This window comes from Notamacropus eugenii, chromosome 6, assembly GCF_028372415.1.
Source record: "Notamacropus eugenii isolate mMacEug1 chromosome 6, mMacEug1.pri_v2, whole genome shotgun sequence".
NCBI lineage: Eukaryota > Metazoa > Chordata > Mammalia > Diprotodontia > Macropodidae > Notamacropus > Notamacropus eugenii.
In genome coordinates, this window is record NC_092877.1 from 327,469,606 (window position 1) to 327,488,418 (window position 18,813).

The 18,813-nt window shown below is 37.0% G+C and overlaps 1 protein-coding gene and 1 long non-coding RNA gene across 4 annotated transcripts in view; one reads left to right on the forward strand and one right to left on the reverse strand.

The window, feature by feature from the left end:
* SPHKAP (SPHK1 interactor, AKAP domain containing) overlaps positions 1–18,813 on the reverse strand; it is a 170,715-nt gene that overhangs the window by 151,076 nt on the left and 826 nt on the right. The window lies entirely within an intron of this gene.
* LOC140509944 (uncharacterized) lies at positions 1,656–16,691 on the forward strand. The gene is made up of 4 exons (XR_011969014.1): positions 1,656–1,980; positions 7,691–7,808; positions 11,197–11,274; positions 16,296–16,691. It is a non-coding gene; the product is annotated as an uncharacterized lncRNA (long non-coding RNA).

Consider the following 18,813-nt stretch of genomic DNA (forward strand, 5'->3'; position numbering starts at 1 on the left):
TTATGCAGGACAGAATCCTTGCCCCCAGAGATTCTATAATAGCTAATGAAAAATATAATAGAAAGCCTGGGGGAACAAAATAAGGACTGAGAAGGATAATGCTTCAGTGAAATGAAGGACAGTTATAACAATAAGAATAATTAATAATAACACTAAAAACAACAACTAACATTTACATAACATTTGCTATGTTCCAGCCACTGATGCTAAGTGCTTTAATCCCTAGAGTCCCTTCTGGCTCAGTCTTCTCTGAGTCCATTACCTTTAGAGGACCATAGGAGATGGGATGGATGCACAGAAGATTCTATACAGTGTGGACCCCTCCCCAAGCCATTTTGAGCCCCAAGACCTGAGAAAGGCCTAAAACCTAGATTGGCCAATCAGGAGAAATACAGTTTTGCACACTGAGCTCAACCTACCATAACGATTTCTGTGCTCTGGCATAAGAGATATGCTTTGTTTTGCTTTCTGAGTGAGCCCAAAATTCCCCTTCCTGTGCCAGCAACTACAAGGCCAGATGAAACTGACCAGGAACATTTTTCTATTTATGACTACCGATGACAAAGTGCCTTGAACCAGACACTATCTTGAATAATGGGACTTTTCTTATGTTTTCATATATTATAGTATGTTGTGTTAATGATAAAAGAAATACAGACATCCTGGACCTATAATTTCAACTGATACCTTGACATTCTGCTCTCTTATTGTATTTACAACCTATTCATCAAGAAATTCCTTTACCACATTATAGTTAAACACATATGGTCACTATAATGTTGGGTCAACATAGGCACCCTCTGAGTTGGGATTGCTCTAAGTGTGTAAAGGGTCTCCTTCAGCTTATTTAGCTCCTGAGTTTAGAATTATTTTCTGACTCCACATGCATGATTATCTGGCTTAATGAGAATAAATAGGCATGTTATATAGCAGAAGTACAGCCTGATCCTGGTTGTTCCTTGTTGAAACCTTTGGTAAGGTGAACCCCATTCTGTTTGTTCTTGAACAGACCTTCAGTTATAAGGGAACATCATTCTGCTTGTATTTTGGGGGAACCCTATTCTGTTTGTCTTTTGTCCAAACCCTTGGTTAAAGGGGAAACTGATTCTGTTTGTATCTTTGGACCAAACCTTTGGTAATGGTTGACAACAGGAAGAAAGGTTGAAAGAAAGGGTTCTAAGTTTCAGCCATAATGGTAAGTTGCCTGAATCTGGCCAGTAGAACTACCAACACCTGTAGTGACCATGGCTTGAACCTAGCTAGCCCTCAGAACTTTCCTAGAGACTTGGCCTCTTACCTAGTCAGAAAAATAAAATCAGTTTTAGAAGGGAGGATCCTTAAGGTTTCTGGCCAAAACAGAAACAATTGCCATTTATGCCCACTCTGAGTCATCAACATACAAACAATGACCAAGTGAGATTTGGGCTGGGACACCTTGTTGGTCAATCAATGAGAGCCAGAGTAATTTGGGTTTAAGGCATGGTCTGTAAAAAAAAGAGATCTAAGAAATTCATAAACCCCAGGTATCTTGCTAGGTTTCAGTGATCAAAATTTTATTCCTTTGAGCAGAACACCTGCAGGTAAGTGTATGATTCCCTATGTGGACAGACAGGAGGGAGATAAGGGAGGGAGGGAGGGAGAGAAGAAAGGAAAGAAGGAAGCAAGTTCTGTTGCCTAACTGGAATTGGCCAGTTGGGTCCCCAGTGGGGCAGCTGCTTACTACTATTCACAGGTTGTCATTTATCCTTTGTTCTTAAAGAGGATCGTGACATCAAGAAGGAGATATCATGACTTGCAATTTAAATGAATTTAAATGAATAAAAAGGACTCCCTTGAATCTTGAAGTCTGGTTGGAACACTGGATGGGAAAGAATGAGCTCAAGGACCCCCTAGTTGTTCAGGATCATGAAGGTCCTGGGGCCAACAAGACTTCGAATAAAGCCTATAGATTCCACTTCAGGGGACCAGTCAGAAACAAAGGTAAGTGAGGTGAGCAGCCTCTGAAGGAGCTAGAGCGTCTAGACCCCTTAACCTAGAATGAAGGAGGCAAAAAAAGCTTGACACCTGGGAGGTAGCTCTGGGGCCCAGATAGGGAAGAGTCATTTTTTTCTGGAAATTTAGTAAGGAGCCCAGTATAGACTTGCCCAATATTGGCTGTTGGGTTGAAGGTAAATTGGCCAAGGTAGGTTGACTGCTACAAAGACCACACTGGAAAGCAATGGAAAGTGACTACCTGCTGAGGCTACTTCTATAGTGAAGTTAGGGGAACAGATTCCAGAAGCCTAGGAGGGGCAGCAGCTGATCCCATAGGTCTGATAGTAGAACTGAGCTTAAACTGAGCTTAAACTGAGTTTAAACTGAGCTTAAACTGAGCTTAAGAAGAGAGGCAAAGAATGTATTGTAAACTAAATTATTACCCCCTGCATCGCATCATTGTTCTCTCCCTCTTTCCTGAACATTCTCTTCTCCTTCAGAGTAAATGCCTTTCAAATACCTGAGAGGGAGGTACTCTTATCAGGAGCTTGGGAAAGTGTCAGGGTGAAAACAACCTTTGTGTTCTCTCCTCAATGGAACTAGAACTTAGACATCTTGGGCTTGAAACCATTTGTATTTATTTATCTCAGCCAGTAGACTGAAAGATCCCTAAGGGTTGGGACTTTTCGTTTTTGTTTTTGTATTTCAAGTTACTAACTTATTACCAGGCACCAATAGTTACCAATAGTAGGTATTTATTATTACCAATAGTAGGTATTTCATGAATGCTTGTTGATTTGAATTGACTCCTGAAGGAAATAATAGTTCGCCAATATCGGGATTAACTAGTGAAAAAAAATCAGGTTATAGAACGTACCCCATAATACTATATTTTCCCACTAACTCTCAAGGCTTTGTTTTGGCTTATGAATGTCATTGTATGGCTACTTTTTCTAATCCTCACTCACACCCAAGTGTTTGAAAATCTCATGATAAATAGATGCTTTCTCCCAAACCATTTTAGTGAGAATATTGACAGCAAGCTGTTGCACCAAGGAGGCTTTCATCATTGATATTTCACCCTCATTCCTTCTCTTGATACGATGGACATGACTTCTAAGTGCTAAATGTTCTGTCCATTAGTAAAACAGCTTATTCCCTCAGAAGAACTGTGCTGAGTGCTCAGTGACTTCTTGTAGAGTGTGATTCACACTTAAAGATTTAAGCTTCTGGTGAAGTCAACATTTTATTTCACATTTGCAGAAACTGAAGCTGTGGGAATAGCAGGCTGCAAGTCAGGTCACCAACCTGGGAATAATTTCATAACTGAGGAGTACACATCCTTTTAGTTATGTGTTAGTTTTAAGCACTGATGATTCATTCAGAAAATGATTTAAAATAAAAAATATTCAGGTCATTTTGAATTGCATGAGTCAGCAATGAGTGCCATATGTAAGATTTAGGCTTTCATTTGAGAAATATTATGTTTAAACAACAAGTTTACTCTCATCTCCAAATTATCTAGATAATTTGTTTAACTTGTTTCCTCATATAGACAAAGTTGAAGAACTAATATTACTATACATTATTGAACAATATTACTCACAATGTTTATCTACCCCCAAGTCTTTATTGAATGCCAAAAAAAATGCCTAGTGCTGATAAGGGTCAGCCGATTGCCATATAAAAAAGGACTGGGTATTGAATCAGATGTTCTCAGTTCAGGACATGATTTTCCTCTTTCTCCTTTTCCTTCTTAAACTAAAGGAGTTATTTCTGAGAGGCTTCACCTCTTTTAAGCTATAGGTGGAGTTGAGAGAAAAAAGTTACAGAGTCTTTATTCAATGAAGCAGGAACAAGGAGCCAAAAGGTTTAATTTTTTTTCTTACAGTTTTTGTCACTTGTCCCTTCAAACAACTCCAATAAAATTTCTTTGGGCACACTGCTATTTCCTTCACTCCTACCATTCTTGAGTCTTCAACCTGCCACTCTAATCTCTCCCCCATCTTCCCCCACTTTGGATATTTACTTCAGTGGCTGAAATTTAAAAACAAAACACAACAAAATACACACACACACATACACACACACACACAGGCTCTCAGCTTTCACTTAAAAGATAACAACTCACCAAATTTCCCTTAAGAAGTCATCTGTCCTTTTAAAACCAGTCTCCGCATCCCTACATGCTCTTTCACTTTTTCTTAGTTTTTCTCTTTGAAACTATAAAATTTAGTTGCAAATGAACTGAAGTTCCGTAATGCTTTGTAGTGTTAAACTCATCAACTTGATCCAACAACTCATTTTGTGCATTTTGAACTATTTCTTCATTTCCCCCAGCTTGTAATAAATAAAAGCTTTTCAATGTGTCCCTTTAAACCATTAAACCACCCAAATACAAATAGGGAATCATTCTAAGTTTTTCACAAGGTGATTTAAGTCATTTTATGTATTCCACAGTTCATTTTCTATCTCCAAACTCCTCAAATCACATCTATATAAGCAGAGTTTTCAGATGCAATTGACATATGGCCATCAAAATTTTCATCCACAAGAGTGGCAATACCTTATATCCTTTACCAATTGATTTACATTTTTCCTTTAAACAAGCTCCCTTTTTCTGCCCTTATTAGTACTAAATGGCTCTAAGTGAAAAAGATATTAAAGAAATAACACTCTACAGAAGCAACATTAGATAGTCATTCTAGGGAATAAGATAGAATGGAAATAGTCCTAATTTTAGAGTCAGAACACTTGGATTTAAATTCTAACCCTACCAGTTATTAGTCTTTAACCACAGATGTCATTTTGCCTCTCTACACTTCAGTTTCCTCATCTGTAAAATAAGTCCTAATATATAAGATCTACTTATCCAACTAGGGAATTGTGAAAAATCAAAAGAGATGCAAGGCTTTATGACTGACTCTTAGTCACTGTTAGTTTGTACTAGTATTGTTTCCAAACAAGTAGTTATCCTTTAAATCATTTTGAAAAACACTATCTGTAGAGATTTACAGAATCTTAAAACAATTAAAGTCAACGAGAACCTTAGTTTCTGTTCAAAGTTACAGTTACCTAAATGAAAAAAACCATCTGTTTAAAATGGGGCAAAATATGTAACATAGATAATCATATCTGAATCAATCATTATTCACTGAGGATTTTGTTTCATGGCATGGAAATAACCTTTTAAAAAACGCATCCTCTTAAAAATATCTGTATGAACAAAATAAACTTTAATAGACATACATTGAAAACATACCAGTTCTTAATTTTGTACTTAATCACTCACAGGAAAAAAAAAATTTAAAACTGGAAGGAACTTCAGAGTTTGTCTAAACTATACCCCTAATTTTACAGTTAGAGAAACTGATGTCCAGAACATATCCAAATAGGAAGTACCTGTACTGGGGCCCAAATCAAGCTCTTTTGATTCCAAATTGAATACTCTTCCTTCCTGCTGGGTTGCCTATAATATTTAACAAAAATATACTAAGCACTAACCCTGATAACTCTGGGAACATGACAGCCTAGAGCTTAACAATGCCTAGCACAGGGGTTTAATAAATTTATTGATTGACTGTCATTAAAGAAAGTTCAGAAAGTACGACTATATCCTTTGGATTATTTTGCAGATTCAGACAGGACAGGTCATACGCTTAACAGCCTAACTATAATGCAGAAGGAACTTGTTATAATAGTCTTTCAGCCTATCCCCCAACACTAGCTTTATAGAGACATTCTCCTGGATTTATTTGATGAACTTCTTTTTGGCCATCTTGAGCTTTCCTCAAAGTTGCCTTTCTTAGGTAGCTAGGTGGTGTAGTGGATGGAGTACTAAATACTGGTTACAGAAGCTTACTACCTATATGAATCTAGGCAAGTCACTCACTGTTTCCCTCAACTTCCTCATCTGTAAAGGGGTTGTTATAAAGATAAAAATGAAATAATATTTGTAAAACTCCTTCCAAGCCTTAATGTGGCATATAAATGCCTGCTATTTTTATTTTTCCTTCCTTATTATTAGAGGAGATGCAATCAGCCTTGTGATTGTTTAAGAGTAAAGTAAATAGGATTAAGATTTTCTTCACTAGTATTCCTTAGGACAGAAAAAATTTCCATGAAATATCTATGACCATTTTAGTAAAATGTCAACTTTTAAAAAAATCTACTTAGTTTGAAAAGAGCATTAAACTGAAGGGTTATACTGTTGGTATACTAAATATATTTGAATGCCAATTTTCTGCTCTTATTTAAACAAGATGTCATAAATAAACAACATTAGTCATTTGGTTTGGTAAATATTTAATAATTTTGACAATAATAGATGCCTAGGAGTTTGTAGCAAAAAATGATCTCATCTCTAAATATTTATTGAATGTATAACTTCCTGCCATATATCTTGATAACAATGAACTGCAGATGTAAGGCATGGTAGATTTCATTACTTTTGAAAATGCTATTCTACAAAATGTAAAACATGTCTCAATATTCTTGTTAGCTTGTCAGTTTTACAAGTTCTTTCAAACCTAAACAATTTTTCATCAAGATAATTGTATGAACCCCTAGCCAGACAGTGGTACAACTCAAACCCACTAGGCCTATCTGAAAAAAGCTCCTTTTAGAAGTGAACTAATTCTACATTAGTCTTTGTGATTAGTGACCTTTGTTAGATTGATTCAAAATTATTTCATAATATGCGGTGAAGCAAGAGTTGAAATGTTCACCATCTTTCTACTCCCATAAAGAAATTATAATGAACCAGTTAAGTTGCCACTAAATAAGATTCCTGCTCAGCTAAGACTCCTGCAAAACCCTTAAGAAGAGTCTAACAGTTGAAGTGCCTGGAATCTAACAGCCTTCTTGGATTTCTTCCAGTGTATACTTAGAGCAAATCACCTGAGGAAGTTCTAGATGTGGAGAGGGAGTTAGCTGTTCAGGACTACCCCATATCTCTTTTCCTCTTGCCCCCATAAGATCCCTGAAGGAACTTAGTAGCTGTCCTAAGCATTTTGATGACTTACATTCACATCAACTCATATGGCATGTCAAATGGCCTACTACTATTCACTGCAGTATAGGCACACTATAAGCAAAATTCTAATGCCACTTGAGAGACAGTATGTCAAGGTGCTTAGGAATTTCAGTTAATTCTTTTACTGTACTAACCATGTCCATGACATCGAGTTTTTAAGAGGATACTCTGGCAGCTACTTATAGAATTTGGTTATGTTATTAGTATTACTTTTTGAAATCAATAGACAAACAAGTGTTAAGTTGGGCCAATTGTGCATCATTTCTATTAGAGAAATATAGAAGAGTGATCATTCTTGCTCTTTGAGAAAGATGTATGATGACATCTGACCTCTTCCCAGTCATTCCACCTGGGATGCACCATTTTGCATATGGTCACTTTGACCATCCATTTATATAAATTGTCAGCCTAGATTGTAAGGACTGTCTGTCAGCACACAGACAGTGAGGACAAGCAAGAACACTGGGATCCAGAGACACTTGTCTACTTCCTTTGACTGTTCTTAGACTCTTATTTTTTGTTATGGGCTGAGTCTTAAGTTCTTTTAATATCTTCTGATTCTCATTGATGTATTTGTTGTAGAAAGCAGAAATTTTGAGGCTGTAGAGGTGTTCCAAAGAGACTCAAATCTTTTTGTGATTCAATCAATAAACATTTGTATGTTTATCTCCTGTGTACTAGGAGCTGTGCTAATCTTGAACATACTTAGTGAAATAAATATCTGTTGGCATGTCACATGTTATGGGGCATTATACTCAACAGTGCTGTAGCAGATGGACATTTGTGCTTTGCCATAAAGGTATGTCAGAACATTTTTTATTTTTCACTGCCTTCCTTGGTCATATTTAATAGTCTTCTCATGTCTAACCTTAATTTGTTATCTCTACATTAACAGCTATGAAGATTGCTTGAAAAGAGAAGCTCATTATTTTTAAAAATTAATTTGTTATTAGTTTTCAACATTCACTTCCACAAGATTTTGAATTCCAAATTTTCTCCCCATCTCTCCTATCCCCCACCCCAAGGCAACATGCATTCTGATTATCCCTTCCCCCAATCTGCCCTCCCTTCTATCACACCCTCCCTTCTCTTATCCCCTTGCCCTCTATTTTCTTGTAAGGCAAGATAGATTTCTATAGCCCATTTACTGTATTGTCTTATTCCAGTTGCATGTAAAAACAATTTTTAACATTTGTTCTTAAAACTTTGATTTCTAACTTCTCTCCTTCCCTCCCGCCCCACCCACCCCAGCAATTCATTATAGGTTACAAGTGCATAGTCATGCAAAACACTTCCATAACAGTCATTTCATGAAAGACTAATTATATTTCCTTCCATCCTATCCTGCATCCCATTTCTTCTACTCTCTCTTTTGACCCTGTCCCTCCTTGAAAGTGTTTACTTCTGATTATATCCTCCTACCATTTGCCCTCCATTCTATCATTCCCCCCTCATCTCCCACTTATTCCCCTTCCCCCCTACTTTCCTGTAGGGTAAGATAGATTTTCATACCAAATTGAGTGTGCATGTTACTTTCTCCTTAAGCCAAATTTGATGAAAGTAAGGCTCACTTTTTCCCTCTCACCTCCCCCCTCTTCCCCTCCATTGAAAAAGGTTTTTCTTGCCTCTTTTATGTGAGATAATTTACTCCATTCTATTTCTCCCTTTCTCCTTCTCCCAATATATTCCTCCCTCACCCCTTAATTTACTATTTTTGGATATCATCCCTCCATATTCAACTTGCCCTGTGCCCTCTGTCTATGTACATAGACAGAGGGCACAGGGACTACCCTAATACTGAGAAAAGTCTCAAGAGTTACAAATATTATCTTTCCATGTAGGAATGTAAACAGTTCAACTTTAGTAAGTTCCTTGTGATTCTTTCCTGTTTACCTTTTCATGCTTCTCTTGATTCTTGTATTTGAAAGTCAAATTTTCTATTCAACTCTGGTCTTTTCATCAAGAATGCTTGAAAGTCCTCTATTTCATTGAAGGACCATTTTTTCCCCCAAAGGATCCTACTCATTTTTTTCTGGGTAGGTGATTCTTGGTTTTAATCCTAGCTCCTTTGACCTCTTAATGTAGAAACTGCTAGATCTTGTGTTATTTTGATTGTATTTCCATAATACTAGAACTGTTTCTTTCTGGCTGCTTGCAGTATTTTCTCCCTGACCTGGGAGCTCTGGAATTTGGTTACAATATTCCCAGGGGTTTTCCTTTTGAGATCCCTTTCAGGAGGTGATCAGTGGATTATTTCAATATCTACTTTACCCTCTGTTTCTAGAATATCAGGGCAGTTTTCCTTAATAAATTTTTGAAAGATGATGTCTAGGCTCTACTTTTGATCATGACTTTTAGGTAGTCTAGTAATTTTTAAATTATCTCTTCTGGATCTCTTTTCCAGGTCAGATATTTTTCCGATGAGGTATTTCACATCACCTTCTATTTTTTCATTCTTCTGTTTTTGTTTTATAATTTCTTGATTTTTCATAATGTCATTTGCTTTCATCTGTTCCATCCTAATCTTTAAAGAATTACTTTTGTCAGGAACTTTTGGACTTCCTTTTCCATTTGGCCAATTCTGCCTTTTAAGGAATTCTTCTCCTCATTGGCTTTTTGGATCTCTTTTGCCATTTGGGTTAATCTATTTTTAAAGGTGTTATTTTCTTCAGCATTTTTTTGGTACACTTTACCAAGCAATTGACTCATTTTTCATGATTTTCTTGTGTCACTCTCATTTCTTTTCCCAATTTTTTCTTTACTTCTCTCATTTGATTTTCAAAATCCTCTTCAAGTTCTTCCATGGCTTGAGACCAATTCATATTTTTCTTGGAGGCTTTGCATGTAGGAGCTTTGACTTTGTTGTCTCCTTCAGATGTTTTGATTTTCCTTGTCACCAAAGTAAGATTCTATAATCTGATTTTTTTTTTCCTGCTTTTGCTCATTTCCTTAGGCAATTGCTTGACTTTTGAGCTCTTTGTCCAGGTAGTGTTCTGCTTCCAGTGGGGGTGAAGGGGTGTACTGTAGCTGCTTGATCCCCCCACAATCTGTGAGACTAGAGTTCCAGAAATGGCCACTAGTGCTGCTGTGACTGCTGTGGGCTCCTCTGTCCCCTCTGCTACCCTGGGAGTGGGGCAGGATCACTCTACTCTCTCACACAGGTCTGATAGGCTTTTCCCACTGACATTCTAGTTTTTCCTTGGTTTTTTGCAGTCATGAAATCTGGAAACTGCCATAGGTGTCAGTGATTCACTCCCCCCCGAGGCCTGCTCAGGTCCTGTCTATGTTGGTGTAGCTCACTCTTGACTGTGCTCTGCTCCTAGCTTGGCATGATAAATGCTTGCTGTCAACTTTCCAGGCTGTCTTGGGCTGAAGATTTGCTTCACTTCATCATTCTGTAGGTTCTGCAGCTCCAGAATTTGTATATAATTATTTTTTACAGGTATTTGGCTGGTTTGTGGCTTTTACTCCACAATCTTGCTCTGTCCCTGAGAAGCTCATTATGTGTCATAGTATTTTTCTTATATGTATGGGTGTCTGTATATATGTAAATGGCAGCTAAGCAGCACATTGGATAGAATGTCAGGCCAAAGTAAGGACCTGAGTTCGAATTTCACCTCAGACACTTAAAAGTCATGTTACTCTGACCAAGTCACTCAGTTTCCACATCTGTAAAATAAAGGAAATGGCAAACAACTCCAGTATCTTTGAAAAATAAAACATAAATGGGGTCACAAAGAGTCAGAAGTGATTGAATAGCTACAACAGATACTTATGACTAGCATGAATAAATCAATACCATCCTGAAACAAGACAAGCATTGATTTGTTGGATGATAATAAGATTTCCCATACTTTGCTTTATTCAGGCAGCTAGGTAGCACTGGATGGTGTGTTGGAGTTGGAGTCAGGAAGACATGAGTTCAAATCCTACCCACATACTAATCTGCGTGACCTTTAGCTTTAGTCTCAGTTTCATCTCTGAAGTGGAGATAATAATATCTACAAGACAGTGATGCTGCAAAGATTAAATTAGATAACATGTTAAGCACTTTGCAAATCTTAAAGTGCTATATAAATTCTGGCTATTTTTATTTATAAGCCCAGTTTAAAAGTTAGGGAGAGAGATCATTCATTGTCAAAGAAATTCCCAAACAACTTATTGGCATATCTTCTCTTTATTACAAGTACATGATTTCCAGTACCTAGAACAGTGCCCTGGACTTTCCATATGCTTCACAGATGCTGAATGACTAGCTGTCCCAGGTAAGAGGTTGGCATAATTCAGGCAAGTATCGCAAAGAACAAAAGCATAAGATACTTCCTAGAATTCTAATTCCATTTCAGAACCAGATTCTCTATGGTGGTCAAACTGATCCACTTCTTCCAACATCCTATCAAGTGGTTTTTCTTTAGCAAATTGCCATTAGGTGAGATACTATCTTTCATGACAGCCTTATCTATGGGACTGATATTACTATGAAGCCAAATGAAGATCACCAAATGCTATCAAAGCTAAGTTGTGTAGTTCCTGGGAAAAGGACCAAAATCTGACTTATTTTTACATTTTCAAAGGATATTATTTTAAATTTCCTGTGAAAGCAACAAAATTTAGCACTCTTTATAATACTTCAACCAATTAATGCAGTCTTTGACAATAGTGTTCCACAGATAATTAATATCACTGTATATTTTTCATATTTGTTTTGAGAGCTTTCTCTCTTTTCTTCTCCCCTCCTTTCTTCTTCTCTTCTTTCAGCACAGCAGCAACCACAGCCCTATATATATGTATATATATATATGTATGTATGTATGTATGTATATATGTATGTATGTATGTATGTATATGTATATTTAAAATTCACAAAATACTATCCATGTATTAGGTCATGAAAGGGTATGAAAATCACTGTCTCTTTTCTAATTAGAAAACCTTAACCACTATTTCTTTAATTTATAACACATGATAACTTGTATAGAGACTAAGCTCTAAGCACATTGCCAATCAAAGTAATAGTATATGCTGAACTGCAGGGTTGAACATTATTCTACTTAAATCACTTGCAAATTACCCAATCTATTAAAATGAGATATTATTAAAATAAGACAATTTATATCTACATAAAACCATTCTGATTTTATTAATTGTAGCAAGTTCCATCAAATACCAACTAAATGATCTTTCGTTATTCAGTCTAAGTTACATTATGTATTTGAAAGGAGTAACATTTTTTATTCAAAAATATTCCATATTTAAGATTATGAGCAGCTAGGTAGTATAGTGCATAAGGGCCTAGAGTTAGGAAGACTCATCTTCCTGAATTCAAATCTGGACTCAGACACTAACTAGTTGTGTGATTCTGGGCAAGTCACTTAACGCATTTTGCCTCAGTTTTGTCCTCTGCAAAATGGGCTGGAGAGGTAAATGGCAAACCACTCTAATATCTTTGCCAAGAAAACCCTAAATGGGTCGCAAAGAATCAGACACCTTTGAAATGAATGAACAACAGACTGCTGATTGGATAGCTATTTGCTCCTCATACTCCCAACATTTGGTTATATTATAAGGATTTTGTAGAATCTAGAAATAATGACATTTTTCTCTACAAACTTGAGCTATCTCCTACATGACACCTGTATCCCAACAGCTTATTGGAAAGAACATACTTTATTTTAAAAAAATGAATCGATTGTCTGTTTAAGGGAAATTTTGATTTCCCATTTTCCCAAGTAACCAAAGGCTGAGTATATACAATAAAGCTTTTATTGGATATCTGTCAATGCCAATCTTTTGGGAGACAACTTTCAATATATAGATGATACTAGATATCCTCTTCAATTCCATTCATTTAATGGAGGATCATTGACATCAGAATATTGATGTTAGCTCCATTTTCTCACCAATTTTGTTGATGACATAAAAATTGTTCTTATATTTATTAGTATTAACATTTTAATTGATTGAAATTATAGAGAGTGATCTGTTTTAATGAAATGCTGGCAAGATGGTCAGGAATGGACCAAATAAACTGGAAAAATGAACCAAAATCTATGCATTTTATTTCCCAAGGATGCTTAATTTTTAAAATTCAAAATCTAAAATAAACTAGTACTTAAGAGTCAAATATATCAAATCAATAGAAGTTCTTTCTACTCTACATAAGACATTGTTAGATATTTGGGAAATATTTTTAAAAAATTTCTGGGATACACTAATTCTTAGTATTCTAGGAAACTAAGAAGAGATATACAAACTACGCACTGTATTTTAGTTTGTCATGGAAAGAGTTATAACAGAGCATGAAAAACTTTGCAATATAGGATCCCTTGCAAAGGTTATTGCCAGTCACTTTTAACGTTAAGATATCAAATTCTTTCCTCATGCAGAGGGCAATCTATTCCTTGTCAGTCAGGCTCAAAGAGGATGGTTTATTAGTTTCATGTTGCCATTGGTCTAGCTCTGGGTTTTTAACCTTGGTTTTCTGAACTACACACACACACATACACACACACACAAATTCATTTTCAATTCCTTTTCCCCCAATTTCCTTTGTAATTCTATTTTATTTTATTCATTAATGTTATGATTTTGGGGATGAGTCCATAGACCACCAGATTGACAGGACATACAAAAAGGTGAAGAACCCTTGATCTAACTTCATCTAAAACTCATCTCCTGTTTTCTTATTGCATTAGTGTTTGTGTGACCAGGGATGGCTTTTTGATGGAGAGATGGTTGTTTGCTCATAAAACATGTTTTCATTCTATACTCACTTTTTGCTGGTTAATACAAATGAAAAAAACTCTCCTGGACTGAAGTAAAAAGGATACTCAATTTTGTGAAAATTTAGTAAGTTAGAGGCTGAGAGGTAAGCATTTCTCAGTCCATATATTCCATTGGTATCCTCCCAATGCAAAGAGATCTAGAAGAGGGAGTCCAGTATGTTGGGTGGAATTCCAGTGGAAAGGTTATTTGGGGATAGGGGTAAACATCCTACAGGCCTGGATGGGTTGAAATCTATGTTACTAGAGAGAGTATGGCATAGTGGGAGAAGCACCTGAATATGAACAAAACATTTTGGTCTTACTTCTGGATATGTTACTAACTACCTGAGTGACCTTGGAAAACCACCTCATTCCTCTAGCCTTCAGTTTCTTTAGGTGTAAAACAAGGAAGTTCACTGACTTATCTCTGAGTTTTCTTCCAGACCTAAAGCATTCTGGGTCTGTTTCCCAATTTGTAACATAAATGACATAATCTTTACTGAAAAGACAATACTCAATACAAATGGGTTTGTAGGTTTACTGAGGTAGTAGTATATTATGCAAAAGCAGAAAAAATATCACTCAAAGGACTTTAAAAAAACAATCTTTTTTTTTCTAAGTGGATATAAAAGTTTCTAGAGTATACTTATGTAAATGTGCTTGCATGTAAAACATTCAGTACTCTGGAGATTTTGAAAGCACAGTAAAGTGCTGCTTAGCCCGAAATCAAATAATTGGAACCACCCAATCCATCTGAGGGTTGTTTTTTTGTTGTTGTTGGCTGTTGTTCCCCTTGTACTCTACTTTGGGGGAAAAATTATGGAAGGGAGGCAATTAATTTTTTTTATAGGACTTTGTTTTCCTATCTCTCCTACTCTGGAATGAAGGGGCTACTTGTGTGCTATATCCAACATGGGGGTTTTAGCCTGCTTCTGTTCTAACACCAGCATCCTCACTCTGTCTCCCCTCCCCCACTATACTGATGTGAAAATTAGTAAGGATACCCATCTGCAGGCCTATTGCATCTCTGAACTTCCAAGTTTAAGAGATCTGCCAGCCTCAGCTTCCTGGGTAGCTGCCATCCCTAGCAGTGGGGTATTTTTTTTAAAGTACCTTCTGTCTATGGTATGTCTTGTGGTCAGTGCAGTGCATTCTAATCTCCTGTGCTTATACTGCATGTACAATGAGACTGGTGATCAAAGAAATGACCCTGAAGTGTAGCATTACAAGATCCTTAGTCATCAAGGAAATGCTCAGTTAGATTCCCACAATGCTTAGTTACCAAGTTCGTTGCCAAGGCTGGAGGTCAAGGCTAAGGTGATTTAGAGTTTTCTCAATTACCTCAATCAAAACGTTTAGAAATATTTGCTTTGCTCTAAACTAACCAGAGAATGGAACCACCTAGGATACTGCATTCTCCAAGTGGTCAAGTTAAATAAACTTTTAATCTAGTTAATTTTATTTTTTTCCAGGAAAAAAATCTGGCCTAGAGTCTCATGGCTAAGTGAGAATGACTCCATTTTAAAATTCATATCAGAAGATTTCTTTTCATTTGAGTACTTCTTCCTAATAAGAAATTTAAATTTTACAGTTAAAAATTTATTTATTGAAGTAAAAGCACATCTAAGGTCTTTTCTATTCACATTTTCTTCTAAGGAATGTGGGGGGACAGTGAGGATGCACTTGGAAAAAACACCAGTTCTGAAATCAGAGCAATCAGATTAAAATCCTACCTCTGAAACTTATTATCTGTGTGACCTTGGGCCAGTCACATTCTCTCATTGGGCTTCAGTTTCTCATATATAAAATGAGGGAGTGGGACTAGTCACTTTCTCAGTGCTATTCCAGGTCTATAGTCCAAATCCAGAGAGATATCAAACCAGATTTTTCCCCCAGAATAATTATTTGTGGTTTTTTTTTTTGTTGAAGAAACTTACCCATATAAATGAGTACATATGTATTAAATATTATGTAATGATTTTATTTAATACACATAGTTTCCTTGAATATATTTTATGCATTTATTTCTTATTGTAAGATATGCATCTTATTTCTTATTAATATATTATGCATTTATTTAGTATATGGGACATTTTAATGGCTAAAGAAAAAGTGAATTGGTTTAATAGTTATGTATTATACACAGATTATTATTTAGGACACTGTGTTCTTTCTTTTCCTATTACTTAAAATGCATAAAACCACAAAAGTTTGGCTTATTTCCTAATTCTTAACATAAAAAAATCACCTATGGAATTTTAAAATTGGTAATTTAACTTTGACTTAATTTGATATTGAATTACTTATTTCAGATTGTATTTATACAGAACTTATTCAATAATTGTAGGTGTTTCTTTTATAATGGACCTTGAAAAACTAGATACCTAGTTGACAAAATTGAATTTTCACAACAAAATGCAGACATGTTGAAGAAACAAGAATTTTGCTTAAATACCATACTTTCCCACCTTGCTTTTTATCATAACTAAAGTTTCATGACAAATCCTGTTATTTTCATCTAGAATCCAGGGGAAAATACTATTAGAAGGGCATCGTGCTAAGAAAAAGATGAATTAGTCCAACCACTCCATTTTACAGACGAGGAAACTGGGCCACTGAAGTGAAATGACTTGTCCAGGGTGACACAGATCATCACTCACAGAACAAGGATTTGAATCAGAATCTGACTCCACAATCAGAGCTCATCTTAGTACATATCTGGTTTCTTAGATTAAAAAAAAATTAGAATAATTGGAGTAAATTTATTGCAGTCAAATGGAAGTTTTTTGTTTTTTTTTTAAATAGAAACAAAGCCTTTCTACAGTGACAAGTAGAAATCGGTTATATCTTGTGAATATTCATTCCTTGATGCCATGGGTGTGATTTACTGCAGTTGTCAGTAAAGTCTTTGAAAAGTCTCACTGCTTTGTCCATGATACACTGTGTCGGCTTCCATTGCAGTCTGGTGGCTTTTGCCAAAACAATTTCTAACCCAGCTACAAAAATCTCAAACACAGCTTGTGTTTTGGCAGGAAAGGGTATTTCCATTATTTTCAAAAGGTGCCCCCTTTGCCTGAGCAAACCTGGTTCAATTCAGGCTAACTTTTATTCCATACAAACGAATTGACAAGTGATCAGTGAATTATTGAAAGGGCTTTTAATTGCATCTTCATACTCCTACCTGGTCTTTTTTTGGGGGGGCGGGGGAGGGTCCTATCTCTCTGTTTGCTTTTGACAGGGAAATTAACAGGTCTTCCAGCTCTCATCTTCAGAAGACCCTGTGCCTAGAGATTTAGGAGTGGGATATTACCCCCCTGCCAAATTCAATTACCTTATTGTTTTCATAAAGAACTAAAAGTAAAATGGACACATTTAGAGGTTATTAATGGTAGGGCAAAATAGGTAAATGGTAGGGCAAATTTTTTTTTAAAATTTCATGGATTTCTCCCCCTGTCCTCTAAGGCAACAAATCTTTTTTTTAAGCCTTATAATGTGATATTAAAAACAAAACAAAACGAACAATAAAAATAAGAGGATTTTTAAGGGGAACTTTATGGAATGCAAAGAATTTACTGTGGCTGACTAGAAGTCTTAGGCATAACAGTGGTCGCCCTCTACTCGGTCTGCATCAACCCACATGGCAAATCGGCTCAAGCCTCTGCTTTTGGGGTTATGATGTTATCTCAGTCTCATCCGAGTGCATCAACCTGCAAATCTTTTCTTCCACTATTCCTTATTCAAAATAAAGGAAATTCTATGCTCAAAATATGCCCAGAAACGTCTGAGCTGCCCCAACAGAAGCTGACTTCAGCTTCTGCTGGGCAAAAGGCGGGGAGGGGGGATGGGGAGGAGGTGAAGTTTGCAACAGCCTACAACTACACAGAACCCCAGTCTTCTTAAGGGAGGTGGGGCTGAGGAGGTGGAGATCAGTAGTAAGTATTACGGTTCTCTCATCGCGCCTGACAGGACGATTCTGCTCAGCCCCACGTGTCGGCGGTGCCCAGGCTGCTTGCCTAGCACTCAGCGGTGCCCCGACTGGGGAGCGAAGCCACAAATCCTTGAGGGCTCTAGAATCAGGGGATGAATGGGAGGGAACCAGAGGGCAGAATATGCAATTCAACAGAGGGATGAGCCTGAACGAGCATGGTACTGAGCAGAGACGGATGGGAGGTGTGGGTCATATTGGGGTGGAGGTTGGTGAGTAAAGAGGGGGAGGAGGAAAGTATGGCTGATAATGAGCACTTACACATAGCGCCACTCCCAAGCCCCCACTCTATATGACCCAAGAGCCCCCCTAAAATGTAGGCGAAATTTGGGCTTCACTGACAAGGGGGTGGCGATGGTGAGACTTGTATCAGTGGTTTTATTTATTGGTGATACAGCAGGAGATCATAAGATCAGAGACATCATCATCATCACCATCGCCATCATCATCATCATCCTCATCGCCATCCTCATCACATTGGTATAGACCAGAGCTTCAAGGTCTGCAAAGTTCTTTATGCAAAACTTAGGTTAACAAACCTAAGAGGGAAGTGCTATTATTATTCCTGTTTTACATATGAGGAAGCTGAGGAGAAGTTAAATTATTTGTCCCAGGTCTCAGGGCTAGTAATTGTTCAGGGTAGGATTCGAATTCAAGTCTCCCTGACTGACTCCAAATCTAACACTATCCTCTATTCAGACTCCACATTTTCCAGTTGAGGAAACCGAAACCCAAAAAAGGTTAGTTAATTTGCCCACGGTTAAACAACTTAGTGTCCAAGGTGGGATTCCAGGGACCTACAGACAGCATTTTTGGGGGGGCTGGGAGGTGATGGTACTATAGAACGAAGCCGGACGTTCGAAACAGGACAAAGGGAGGTTTGCTCAGATACTTGGATAAGTGCCCAGTTAAATCAGTCCTTGGGAGGTAGGTCCCTGTTGCCTTTGGTCTACTGGCACCCTTTCCACTCTGTAGCAGAAGCCTATTTTCCTGGCCCAAATGGGTGCCAATATAATGAGGAAGGAGGGGGAGGAATACACGAGTTTCCCTGTCCC